Source organism: Lagopus muta, chromosome 2 (genome assembly GCF_023343835.1).
Source record: "Lagopus muta isolate bLagMut1 chromosome 2, bLagMut1 primary, whole genome shotgun sequence".
In the NCBI taxonomy this organism is placed as follows: domain Eukaryota; kingdom Metazoa; phylum Chordata; class Aves; order Galliformes; family Phasianidae; genus Lagopus; species Lagopus muta.
Window position 1 is genome coordinate 91075581 of NC_064434.1, and position 14143 is coordinate 91089723.

Genomic DNA, 14143 nt, shown 5'->3' on the forward strand with positions numbered 1-14143 from the left:
TATCCTTAATAAGCTGATAAGAGCACTGAATCATAGAAATGCTTCAGTTGGAAGAAACTTCAAGGTTCCAAGGCTCCAAGAATGGGGTATCCACAACCTCTCCAGGCAGTCTGTTCTAGCAGCTTACCATCCTCTTCATGAAAAACTTTCCCTACATCTGTAGCAGAAATGCTGTCACAGTCTGAACCAGTTATTGAGGAGCTGGTGAGAAGGTAGGGCCAATCCAGGGGAGCTCAGGTGCATGCAATGCAGCTGAGTGACATGAAGGGGTGGAGCCAGGATCCATTCCTTTCCAGATCTCATTTAAGAGGACAGTGAAGGTAAGGATATCTTGCTGGAGGTCCCTGCATACCTGAGGCTTTCTGAAGGTAAGGAGCTTTTTTCCTTTGTTTTTGTGCCTCCAGCTGTTGTATTTGAGCAAGTTTTCACTTGCTGCAGCCTGGGCTCTTGCTGCTCTCCTGTCATTGCTGTGCTTTCTATCGTATTGCAACATCCAATCTATATCTTCCTTCCTTTAGTTTAAAGCCATTCCCCCTTGTCCCATCACTACCTACCTGTGTAAAAAGTTAATTTTCTTCCTGATGGTAATCTCTCTTTAAACACTGCAAGGCTGTAATGAGGTTTCCCTAGAGCTTTTTCTTCTCTAAACTGAACAATCCCAGCTCCTTCAGTGTTTCTTTGCAGGAGAGGTGCTCTAACTGTCTCATTCTCTTAGTCCTTTTCTGAACTCTCTCCAAAATACTGATGATGTGCTTGTGTTGGGGGCATGAGACTTGGAGTACTCCACATGTGGCGTCACAAGGACAGAGTAGAGGGGGACAGTTACGTCCTTCACCCTGCTGGCTGCCCTTCTGATGCAGCACAGGATGCCATTGGCTTTTTGAAGTGTAGTGCATGCTGCTGGCTCATGTTAAGTCTTTCATTAATGAGGACATGCAAGTCCTTCTTAGCAGTGCTGCTCTCAAGGAGTTATTCTCTCAGTCTGTATATGTATCTGGGATTACATCAACCTTATGATTTTCTTTCCTGAATCTCATTAGGTTCACATAGGCCCAACAGTTGCATTTGTTTTATGGAAGTCAGCCTTCCAAACTTCAGGGCAGCTTGGCCCAATTCTTAGTGTACATTCATATATCATCTATTTATATATTATTATTTATCTTACTCATCAGTAAATCTCATTTTCAGAGAATTCTCTCAGTTTTTAACTAAGTCAACATTATATTTGCCAGGCACAGTATCATTACTGAAGTAGGAATTTTGCCTTGTGCCAGCAGAAGTCATGGGACTTACGCCTGGAGGCAGCCTGCAAATCATCTTCATTAAAAGAATGCCAGCAACTGACTCTGAGGCTTATATCTTTAGATTAACAAAGAAGCCATATGAGTGGTATTACAACCTCTGCAGGAGGAATGGTTCTGCTCTGTGGAAGGCTGGTAACTTTGCTTCAGGCAGGAGGTATAACCAGATGACATTTGAAATTCCCTTCCACACTGCATTTATGATTTAAAATTCACAGTTTATAGTTGAAGTATTTTTAGCTTTGGCTTCAGTCATTTCTCAGAGAAGTCACGTTTGCTGTAGAAGCAAAAAGATTTTCTGTGTAGTTTGAAATGAAGCCTTAGCTATGGTTTGAAAATGTAGTCTGTATTGCTTCCTTAGCACGAGGAGAGCACTTTGCACGGCATTATGCTCTTTAGGCCTTTTCTGTTCTTTGTAACCAAATCACTTTAATTGCAGTGGTTTATGATCAGATTCTCAGAGACAGTGAGTTGACCAACTTCAGTAATGGTGTATTTGTAAATACAAAAGCAATGTGAATCAGCAAGGATTCTTAAATAGGTTATTTATATTATTTTAATCATAAGTAGATTAAAAAAGTAAATAAGAAATATATTTTGTAGAGTAAGAGTCTTTATTGGGTTTTGCATTTGACACCAAATGTCACCAAAACCAGGAGTTTACAAAATTGAAACTGAACATAATTAAAAGCTGAAAATAGACTGGCAACCAAGAAATAAGAGCTTGATAAATGAAAGTGGGCAAAATGGGGTACAGACAGGCTAAACTGAAATGAATGAAAGCCCTTCATTAATAAATGTGATGCTGCTAAGGAAATGATATATATCCATTATCTGTATTTTTGTCATAGCTCAAAATGCACATACTTAATCTGCAGCAGGAATTTTCTGAGACAGGAGTGAAACTGAAAAGAGCAACACTACAAATCCAGTGTCATGATGACTTTACAACCTATACAGTTAAATAGTTTATTACATTTCTCAATAGAAGGCTTAGAAAGGGCCCACTAGCTTACAATTTTCTTTGGCAAAAAAGAAAACAACCTGATTTAAACACAACGAAAAGACTTGCATGGGTTCAAGAAGGGTGATAAAAGCAGTGCTTTTTTTGCTATCATTGGAACACTATCAAATTATGTGTCCAAAACAAATGAATCTGAATGGAAGTAGTTAAAATACTGGAGTAAGCCAGTCCAATTCTTTTAAAGATATTATTGCTAGCAGTATCCTCCCCCATGCAAAATCTGCATTGGGAGATAGAGACCCACTTCAAGTAAATGAGTCACTTTTGCTTCCTAGCCAGAACAATTAAACTTCTTGTATAAAACATGACCTGAAGCCTGCCCTTCACCACATCATCCCTCCTCAAACTCCCAGAGGTCGGTTCTGACATTTAACAGCTCACAAATTTAGTTTCTTAGCTCCTGAGGCCAACTGCGTGTCTTTTAAAACCAAAATTCTGTTACTGGCATACATGTATGTGCATGTACTGTACATGTACCTGAACATACACAGCAAGCATGTGGGTTGTATGTTTGCTTTCAGTCTATTCAATTTAACAAATGTATTTTTATCATCATGTAGCGGTAACGCCTTTGTCTATTTTTTTTTTTGTATAGCTGCTACAAGTTGTCAAGGTACATATTATCATACTGAGCACCCTTTCACTGCTTCAGGATAGAAGCCTGTCATATGATACTGCACAAAATGGATGATATGCATAAGTTTAAATAAAAAAAAAAACAAACAGTTAACACATTCTGCAATTTGGTGCTTCTTTATTGCTCACAGCTGAGTAGTTTGGGGTGAGGGTTTTCTTTTTAAGTTGTTATTGATCTCTTGCCATATCATGCTAACAATTCCCTAAAAACATTAGCTCATTTCTACTCCACTCTTAAAGATTAGCTCATCTAAACTATGTACTTTGGTGTGTAGGTGCTGAGTGCTAAACACAACTTAATTTTTCATTTTTAGAAGACATTCTTAACAATAACAGCTACTTAATTAGTTTGATCTTCTGAGCAATTTATCACAGTCTGTGTATTGGGATACAAACAAGGTCATTGTATGACAGGTTCAATTGGAGAGGTGAGTAGGAGAGAATTTTATTATTTATGTGTATTTCCCCCCTATGATTTTTTCAATTCTCTAGAATGCTTCTTTATTTTTTTGTAGCAGCAGAAGTGCAAGAATTTCCTTATGGTAACAGTCCTAATTCAAAACTGAGTAATTTGCAGCAAGTAAAGAGAATGTGCCTTTTCCTTAGCTGCTCTACTCCTTTCGAAGAAATTCTCCAGTGCCTGAAAGAACCATTAGTTATTTTGGGGACTTGATAAGGCCCAAGTGAAATTGAAGCTACCGATGAGGGTTTTTCCTAAGTTTATTCTTCCAAATCAGCTTCTTTTTGTTATGTGAAAACTATAGAGCTAAGCTTCCGTAGTGCAAATCTCTTGTGAAATCTAATTTTATGATATTAAAAGAAAGTTATTATAAAATAATTATTTCATATTTTAAAAATCCCACCCAAAAACAGATTGCACTTTTTTCCTAAGCTTACAAGGACCTTCTGTCTCCACTCTGTCACACCCTTAACCATCAGCCTATCAGCATGGGTAAATGCATGGAAAAGCCCCTGTGAAGTCACAGAGGTTCATCTGTATAGGTTCATTTTCAAGGTGTTAAAGAAGACTACCTTTATTTCTTCTGACTTATGTGCTGAGAATGTTATTTTCTAAGCAAACAAATAACAAACTCAGACATAGCAATGTAATAAGTTATATTATGTTTCTGCTAGCCAGATTTTACAAGCTGGCCACTAAGGTCCTGTAAAATTAAAGCAACAGCTCATCACAGAACTTTGCAGCATGCGAGAACATAGAGATGGAGAAGCCCAATTAGGTCATCCACTCCAGCCCACCCTTAACCTCTGCCAATGATACAAACTTCCATGGTGTTCTCATTTTATCATAGCCCAAGGAAAATGAATTCCATCTCATATAAAAGAAAGAATGTAGGGTCAAACATCGAGACAGAGTACAGGCTATGCTTACAATAGCCAACACAATTCTCCCTAACTGACTTCCATCCAAAAGGAAAAAAAGCCATCCCAAATCATCCAAGCAGCTGAACACTTAAGTAATGGGCTATTTTAGTCATCTTGTGAAAATTGCTGACATCAGCAAACAGTTACTCTTAGATTTGAATGGCATGATCTGTGACCTGGTGTTCCCTTCTTGCAGTTATAATCATGTTATGGCACTGAAGTCAATGCTGTTTCTATGCTGTCTGATGGGAAAGAAAATTGCTTTTTTATTTTCTTCCACAGACAGCAGATTTTTTTTTAATTATTATTTAATTTCAAGAATACCAGACTTTCTCATGCCTCCTGTAAACCAGTATCTCACAATTTCCTATTCCTTTTAATTTTGACAGAGTTAGTTCTGACTGCTTGCTTTTGAGGCTATTACTTTGGAGAACCCTGTCTTTGATTTTCTGTGATCTTCAAAATCTAATTAGCAGCCTTCCAGAATTGTTGAAATCACATAACTGAATTGGCAGATGAAATCATTCAGAACCTCAACAAACACAATAATTGGAATCTGCACAAATCCGAGTCCCTCTCCTTCATTTTCTGAGTAAAAAGATGCTTTATGTGTCTGCAGCAGATGCTTGGGTCTTTATGTCATCTTTAAGGGCATTTTTCCAAGCAAGAAGAATAATGTGGAGTGGTATACAACGTTACCTCAAGTAATAAAGTGTGACTAGAGGTTGCATGGTGCTGTGATGTAGATGGCAAGAAGGGGAAAAATAAACAAACAAGCTGGTACCTCTCCCTGTGTTTATAATACCATGGTTAAAACTGAACTATAGTGTTGGTCAGCATAAATATCAGGTGGTTGCATTTACAGAGGCCAGAGAGCCACTAACTTTTATCATTGCCATGAAGAAATGTTTATGAAGTCTCCATAGCTCCTGTTATGTGTAGTACTGATAGTGATCAGAATGCTTCTAACAAAGCTCCTCTTCTCTATTTTGCTTCAGATGTACATCAAGTGAAATTTGACTCTCATTTTCCAAAAACTCACGTTATGTTAAATGAATATACATTCGCTCTACTTCAAGATACATGGTAAAACTAATGCTCTTAAATTAATGTGTTTTACCTGTATTTGTATATATGTTACAAATTAGCTGTTATGTTTAATGGCTCACTATAATTTTATATAAACTGTAACCCCATTCAGTGTCAGAGAGGAGTCTGATCCTGAATGGTTTTATAATCTGGGAATATATTTAAATAAGTGTGCAAGTTCAGAGTTTTATTTCATTTATAATTCAATTGATTTACTAGCAAAACAAAGCTAAAAGGTGAAGTGTTAATTCATTTTTAATTCTTTTTTTTTTTTTAGTAAAATAATATTGCAGTCCCATGGTTTACTGTATAATGCACCATGTGTAGCAAAAAAAACCACCAAACACATTGCAATAGGAAGTTATATAGGAATTTGCTTCCCATAGTTAATGCTTTAGGTGGTCATAGGAAAACCTCTCTATCTATTGAACACATTTCCATAGTTAGCTAGCCCTTCACTTACTAGACAAAATAAAACAGATAATAGAAAAAAAGTCCAAAACCATGCAACTACTGCCTACCATGGAAAGACTCTTCTTTCCTTTGTCAGCTAAATATGGCTCCCTCGTGTAATTTATCACTTTAAGAGAATACCTTCTTTGTTTGAGTCAAGGCACTCAAACATGACATCTGTGGTGATGTGTGTGGGATGAACTGATTTGAGTTATTCACTAGGAACTGCAGAGCTTTTAAAGAAGTAGTGGTGTTTTCTTGTTCACAGAGGTAAAAAGCAGGACCAAAACAGATGGCAGAGAAAAGTCTGGAAGGTCTATGTAGGTCATTCTGAAAGTAATGCATCCTCGTTGTTTCCATGGAATGTACAACAGATATAAAGAGCACAGTAGTACTGTAAGTGAGCTTGATTCTTCATAGTCTAGACTAACTTGGTAGTTGCTGCCTTTGTCTGTACACAATGTCCTTTACTCTTCATCTAGATCTGAAGTAATCAGAAGGCTGAAGTAGTAATTAATAATTGAGTAGTAATGAGTAGTGATTTAACTACTGATAACTATTTTTCCAGCTATTACTGAATGCTATAAATGGAATGTAAATTTCTCCCAAAACTGTGTGAAATATTTGCACCTTGTAACTGGTAATGGGTATGATGTTATTATTTGAGGATTCATAAAAAGATACTTTGAAGTTTTCTCATCCATTGGTCTAAATACATACATTTCTTAGAGAAATGTGTAGCAATAAAATGAATTATATCACCTAGTACTAAGGACTGAATTATGACGGAGCTACATTATGACTGATTTACATTAGGACTGAAATATATCACCTTATATTATGTCAACTGGAACATGACCATAAACAGATTGCCAGCTAACATAGGGTAAAAAGTACACGACAATTGTCTGCAATTTTTGCATATATTACTTGAATTTGCAGTGCATCTTTGAAATGCTTCCTTTATGCATAACATATGCTGACAGTGTGTTTTATGGTCCCTTTTTATTTTAGGACCTGAATTTCCAGGATGAATGTTAACAGGTATTTCAAGCCCCACTGTAAAAACTCTTCCACAGATGAGTAACAAATGTCTCTACCTACAGACATAAAGCTACTTGGTTATGGAAGAGAAAGGACTGAACTCATTGCCAAAGCAACTCTTGCTTGTAAAACCTGTGGAAGGGTGGTCTGTGGCAGTAGATTGGAAACACAGGGAGTATTTCTGAGGGTTTATTCAGACAACAGGCTTCTTGAGAAGCCTCATTTAGTCTACAGAACCTGCATAGGGAAACAGGGACTCTTTCTCACTTACTGCCTTTAGATCCTTAACAGTACAAACAACGATTGTTCCTTGGCTACATTTCACTAGGACAGAGGAGAGTCACTTTAAATCATAGGTGCTTTATACACATTATGAATCTGGTCAAGGACAACAAGGTTGCTCCCATGCACTTAGATAACAGAAAGATATTTTGGAACTGGATGGAAATACTTATGTTTTGCTTACTATTTATTGCTCAGTGTTGTGCAGTGTTAAACAATAGTGATAGAAGGACTATCTCAAGCACAGAAAACCTTTGCAACAGTAAAAGAACTGCTGATCTCATCTGAAAATATGGGTATGATGCTTTCAGAGGTTTTACTAACACCTTTGTGCTGCTCTGCTTGGTACTATATGGGGCCTTCTGCTACCTACCATATGCCCCTTTCCCTACAGAGCCACAATGAATGAAGTAGGGAATGTGTGTTGTTTGTGAATGATGGTGAAAACACATCTTTGGCAGGGACCCTCCTATGACATATTACATGCAATTTTAAAAAACAAAGGAGTAAAAGAGAGAAAATGAAGGAAAATATACCCATTTTATCCCCCTCTATTCTCCTAAGATTTGGCATTACCATATGGGATCTTGTTTTGCAGGGCTTTGGATCAGTATCAAGGATTTTGTTTCTTCAGTTTTAAGAACTTTTCATCACTTTTTCCTTCTAGCCTGAAAATGCAACCTTAAATACTTTACCAGGGAATGCTTCTGTGTTTGAAAAATAATTTTACTCTGTGCCAGCATCTGCAATTGAAATCAGTGTCAATCCTGATTCAGTTCTGACTCCCACAGACAAATATTCATTTTCACCAGGAATTATCTTTGTGCATGTGTACACCTATTGCATGGAGCTGAAGAAAGAACAAGGAATTCTGTTATTCGCGTGCACCCTTCTACTGTTTGCCCTTTCTCTGATTCCCTCCATGCCCCATAAGGCACAAAGGCAGAAGAATATGGTCGATCACAAGGTGTCTGACTAACAGATAGGGTGAAAATCCCAGCCTTGGATTACTCAGAGATGAATACAGAATATTAACTAATTAATAGGGAGGGGGAGAGATCTAGTAAATGACTACTATGATTATTGTGCAACAGATAAGAATGTACAGGACTGCAGTGTGTGGGAAGCTGGAATACAAAATCTACCCTTCTGGGTTAGGACAGCACTGGGTTAAGATGAGTATTCTTCTGCTAGTCATCTTCAATGAGTGCTGCACCTGGATAATATGAGAAATCACAACAACAAACCCACCCATGTGCAGCTCTTAAGGAGAGAGCTGAAGGTGAAACTCCTTCCTGATCTCCAAGTGAAGAATGAAATCTATCTTCATTTCTTCTGTCTCAGAAAGTATTGTGATATGAAACAATCTACTTCGAATTCTGTGCTTAACTAAGGTACTATTTACACCCCAGTGTTTCTTACTCCAACAGTTACTCAGTGTAAAGCTGATTTTATTTGGCATTAATTTTATATTTAAAACTGCATGTATCTCACAAAACCAGTGTTCAAACTCCGATTCATGAGCTTTGCTGGATTTGGATGTGACCCCTAAAGATATTACTGCTCATTGTCATCCTGTGTACTTACGAACTGGTAGTTGCCAAATCTATCTTAGAAGAGCAGGACAAGTAGTGTTTATCTGCTAGTTACAGTTGCTGGTCAGTATATTAGCAAAATTCAGACCATTCGCTTTATTCTCTTGGTTGGCAGCAAGGAAACGAACACATTGCACTGCCCATTCTGTTATTCCTGCTGTAGTTTCAGTATCCTACAACAGTGTAGATGAGTGTGGTACTGTCTCTGCATGGATCCTAGGTAGGCAACTTCATGCCTGTGATTCTTCCTTCCTTCTTTCTTCTGAATTTCCACTTGATAATTTATAGAGGTGTCTGAGCCTTTTAGCTACTTCAATGGCAGCATGTAATAGCCCAAAGTTTTGCATTCACACAAATTACACAAAATTCTGCGTGGCTTTATGGCATTGCACTATTATTACAAGGTCTGTAACAACATTATATATTTGTGGTGTGAAAATATCTTGGCTAAAATCGGCTACTTTCTGATAAATTTTGCTACTCTGAGCGTAACAATTCTTTTAGCTCTTCTCATCTTGTTAATATAGTGCTCAACTTTCTGTATGATTTGTATAATTTTATATATGACTGTTTATGCTAAAGCTTTAGTGGGGAAAAAAAAGTAGTACTGGCACTCAAATTTTATCCTCTGGGGTTTTTGAAAGCTATATAATTGATTATTTAGTGTGCAGAAATATTTCTTCTGTGTATAAGGTAATTTATAACCTTAGCTTTAAACAAATCTGGGACCTAGTTGAGGCTTCCACTTGAGTGGCTGATTAAACAAAAGACGGAAACGGTGACAGCTACTGTATAATGGATTTCTGTGATGAATTTCCCGATGATTGATCACTTGTCCAAAAACTTTTGAACTTCAAATATTTTCAAACATTGTCATGTCTAAGCTGTTACTTAGCCTGAATATCTGTGAACAAGAGGTGGCAAGAGCCTAGCAACAGCAGTAGTGAAATATACCCTGAAATAATTTTGCGGGATTACTTGCATGTTATTTTTGTCAGTTCATCAATTCTAATTTTCAGTCAGGAGTTAAATAATTAGTTGTCATCAGACTGATTTCTATATGGGCCTGAACTCAGAGTCAACAGGAGTTTTTTTTTTTCCATTGGCTTCAATGGGATTTGATCAGACCTTAAAAGGAAAACCTTTCCATAGTCCTTTTCCCCTAAGGACATAGGTGCTTGCAAGGGCAAACAATCCTAACAAATTCTCAATTGCTCTAAAACACAGTCAGCAGTCTGAGACCATGAGAGAACATTTCTGTTTATTACTTGTATTTCATACAGACTAGCATTTTCTATTGAAGAAAACAAGTTGATTTCCTGTTTTGAAAATTGAACTCTGCATTCTTCAGTAAGTGGATGCAGGAGATGTTCCTTGCTACTACACCATCTTTTTTTCAATCTCAATCCTACTTTTTTCCTTTCTTTTTCCCTTCTTTTTCTTCTTTCTTCTTTTCTTAATATTTGTTCTATCAATCATAAACACTGTGTCACACTGGGAGAACGTGTGTTCACAGTGACACTGCAGAAAACAATCTTGCCTCAGTTAGTATCCTTACACTTCAGTTAACAATTCACCTGAATAATTGTGACATTCTTCCAGCACTTTATACTTGATCCCAAATCATAGTGGAAATTTTGTTGTTGCTTTTTTATAGGTGAAACTGAAAAGTTCCTTTTCTATTAAGAGCTTTTTCTAGAGGTTGGGCAAGGATGTGAAAAATGTAGTTGATATGCAAGCATATCTTCAAAAAAAAAAAAAAAGTTGATAAAGTTTACCGAGTGCTGGAATCTAATCAAGTTAAACTAAATGCAAATAACCAAAGTACAGAAACAGTGGACAGGAGCCAGTAGTTCATACCCCTGTGAGTGGTGCCTCTGAAGTCCACATTCTAATTTATTCTTGGTATAGGTCCATGGGTAAATCCTCACTCTTGGGAATTCTCTGTGGGTTGCAGGTTCCAAGTCTCTATCAATAATGAAAGCTGAATTGCAAACCAGGAAAATACACAGTGAGAACAGGAAGAATCTGCTGTTACTTATACCTGTTAAGAGATGGAAACTTCCAAAGGCAGAGCATATCAGTAGCTGCAAGACATAAAAGTATGTTGGTTATTAAATGGGTAGACAATATAGGACCCTTGCAATGTTAGGGAGTGCTATTGAAAGGGTATTCATAACTTTTTATTTTCATTGCAAAATCAGTAAATCTCAACTGCATTCTTCTCCTCTTCTGCTTTATCCCATTTGCTTGTGTTTAAATAAACCTCAGTATTGCATTGTTTTGGTGCCACTGATAAGATTTCAGCATAGTATCCATTCATTATAAAAAGGCAACTTTCTATTGTGTTGTTAAATTTCTATTCACAGGCTTAAAACTATATTCTTTATTCCTTCCCCCCCTCCCCAATAGATTAATATCTTTAACAGGTGCCATTACATTCTCAAAGAAATAGTGACAGATTTTCTTAAATTTTTAAGTGCTTATCTTTAGAGAGCAAGTCATGTACTTCGGAATCATTTAATGTGTCACAGTGACATCCTGACTTCCAGCTAGCAGTTAAAATGTCCTCATTTCAACATATGATTTTTTCTCTCTGGAAAGAATGTAGTGGCAAATACGAAGCAGTATTTTTTTTTTTATTTCTCATCTTGATTATTTATATCCAAAATGGATGCTTAATTGAGAAAGAAAACAAGACATAATTCCTGCTCCAGTGAACTTGCATCTAATATATCATCATTGTTTTTAACAGAGATGAATGCTGCAGAGAAAAAAAGAAGAATAATCTGTGTAGATTTGGGGTCAGCTAGGCATTCTCGGGAATCATTTTCCATGTTATTCAGCCAGTAGAGCACTTACCATATATGTTCATAATATTTACATACCATACTGTTCTTAGTTGTAAAAGCTCAGGGTCATATTGTCACACGCCTTGGAGGATTAGTGGGAAAGTTACTCACTTGTAGCCTGGTGCCTGCTTGTCTGCGTGCACATTGCAAAACAAAAGGAAATCCCCTTCAATTCAACCTATGCCAAGGGCACTCCTTCCTAACCTTAAGAGAGAAGGTCGGATTGGTGTAAGACTACTGACTCCAGGATTTATTAAAGTTTCAGTAAGTACTCCAAAAAGAATAAATTCATATTAAAAGAAATATTCTCAGAAGTACCTTGAAGACTTAGCAGTACAAATCCCGAGAGTAAAGGATTTATGAACCCGGGCTGCATAGGTTATATTTTTCATAAGAGCATCCTGGGAAGCTTCGTGATGCCTTGCCTCTCCCACTTTCTTCACATCATGAAGAGGTTCAAATGCATCCGGCACAGGCTCTCCCACGCGCCTGCAAGCACTCAGGTTTGCAGCTCTGCTGGTGAGCCTAGCGGTAAGCAGCCTGGAAACTGTCTGTCTGCGCGGATGGGAGGACACTGGGAGGTGCAAGGCAAAGCTGACAGCTGCTTCAGGGGTCTGACCTTCCAGTTTTGCACATGGGCTTTGGTGTTGTTTTCCCAGGTGTCCCAGCAACTTCAGCTCTGCCTTCTGATATAAGTGAGGAAAAAGTGTTGAAGAGCATAAGGAAGGTCATGTTGCCACTATTATAACCACTGTTATTGCATGTGTTCCTGCACTCTGTTTGTTTGCTATTGCCAGACACCTTGTTTTCCTGTCAGTATTATCACAAGCTATTAAAAAACTTTATAAATTTGTAACCAGTCTTCTGCACATCAGTATTTCCACATCCATTCAAGTTTTAGAAATTTGACATACTTAAATTCTCTGAAAGCTTACAGCTGCCTTTGATTTTGTTCAAGTCTGACAAGAAAGCAAATACCATTTCCCTTCCCTTTTTGCTGATGATGATATTGCTTATCTGCATTTCTTTCTTAGTTCCCCGGCAATACCTTTGTGATAAAAGATGAAAAACATGAAGAAGTCACCTCGGAATTGCTGCAGATTTTCTCAGCCCTGAAAGAGAATTGAAACAACTTCACATCAGTGAAGCTGACTGTGATGCTGCCAAATAGAAATTATTATTATAAAGCCTTTAGCTGTTAGCATAACAAAATAGATCTTAGATTAATGTTACCCAAAACAGCCTTTAATGGAAAAAGAAGCCACACCCTGCTATGTCTCTGAATTTAAGGGATGCAAAAAAACAACGATAAGAGAGACCACACAATTATGTACAGAGCACAGTGTTCCAAAAGTTTCACAAATAAGGGCATGGAAGAGCAAATCCTGTTGGTAGTTCTCATAAGTAAAAGATGACTTCATTTATTATTTTACCAAATGGCATTCTCTGATTCAAGTAATTAATATATATGTTGGAAGACTCAGCTCAGGACACCCCACTAAAGGCTTATGTTTTTTGCACATTAACTGTAAATTTCATTATGAATGAAGGAAAAATAAGATGTGTGGATTTTTGAACATCATAAATGATTGTGTGCCCCATTAAAACTGTATATTTTGTATGCTTTTTCTTCCCTGCTAAAACATGTCCTTACAGTGACCTTACAGCTATGCAATGTCCCTGTAGGACAACACCATAAAGAGGCTGCTAAGTTGTAGATTAATTTGCTATCTGCTAGTAAATATTAATCTACTGTCATTAAAATGGGAGCAGAATGCCCACATCTGTGTCAGAGTCAGACCTTTGGAGACCATGTTAATGTTTTCAGTGAAACTGTGTGATAAGGAGCTGTCAGAATCACAGGAACTCTTACATTTGTGCTATTCTGAGCTTCTCTGCTGATGCTGAGTTAGCAGTTAATGTGAACATTAGCCAATGTACTACCTGTAGCTCTTATACTTTTCCATCTTGCCTTTAACCTGCAACTGTCTGTAAACAAATTTGGGAAATGGAAATTCCCTCTAAGCTTCTTGGCATCATCCTCTTTTTTGCTTTTCTTCTTTCACATCTTCATACGTTCTTTCCTTATGCAGTTTGATCTGAGAAACCCTTTTTAATTAGACTATTGTGATCTGATCACCACAGGGGCAAGGAAGGAATTTTTTCCTGGAGGGCAGCACTGCAGAATTAGCCCAGAGGGATTATGCTTCACTTGTTTTTACTTTCCACTCCCAAATCTGATGTTGGATGCGTAATACAAGACTTCATGGACCAGTGGTCTCACCTGATAAGGCAAATCCTCTGCTCCTATTTACCTGCATATGGCTGGGATTTTACTTGAATCATTAAAACATACACTAAATTGAGTAGTGTATGAGGAATCTTGAATGCTTAGTGTTATTTATTTATTTTTTATTTTTTAACTGAAGCCCTTAATTAGTGCTCAAAAGGATTGCTAGAATAGTATGAGTCAGATCAACTGGA

The 14143-nt window shown here is 37.3% G+C and overlaps 1 long non-coding RNA gene across 2 annotated transcripts; it reads left to right on the plus strand.

Moving 5' to 3' along the window:
• The first annotated feature begins 347 nt into the window (after positions 1–347).
• On the plus strand, positions 348–13481 carry LOC125689211 (uncharacterized). 2 transcript variants are annotated; one of them, XR_007375121.1, is made up of 2 exons: positions 348–368; positions 12694–13481. It is a non-coding gene; the product is annotated as an uncharacterized LOC125689211 (long non-coding RNA). The 2 variants fall into 2 exon arrangements; XR_007375122.1 differs by lacking the exon at positions 348–368 and adding an exon at positions 12074–12190.
• The last annotated feature ends 662 nt before the right edge of the window (positions 13482–14143 follow it).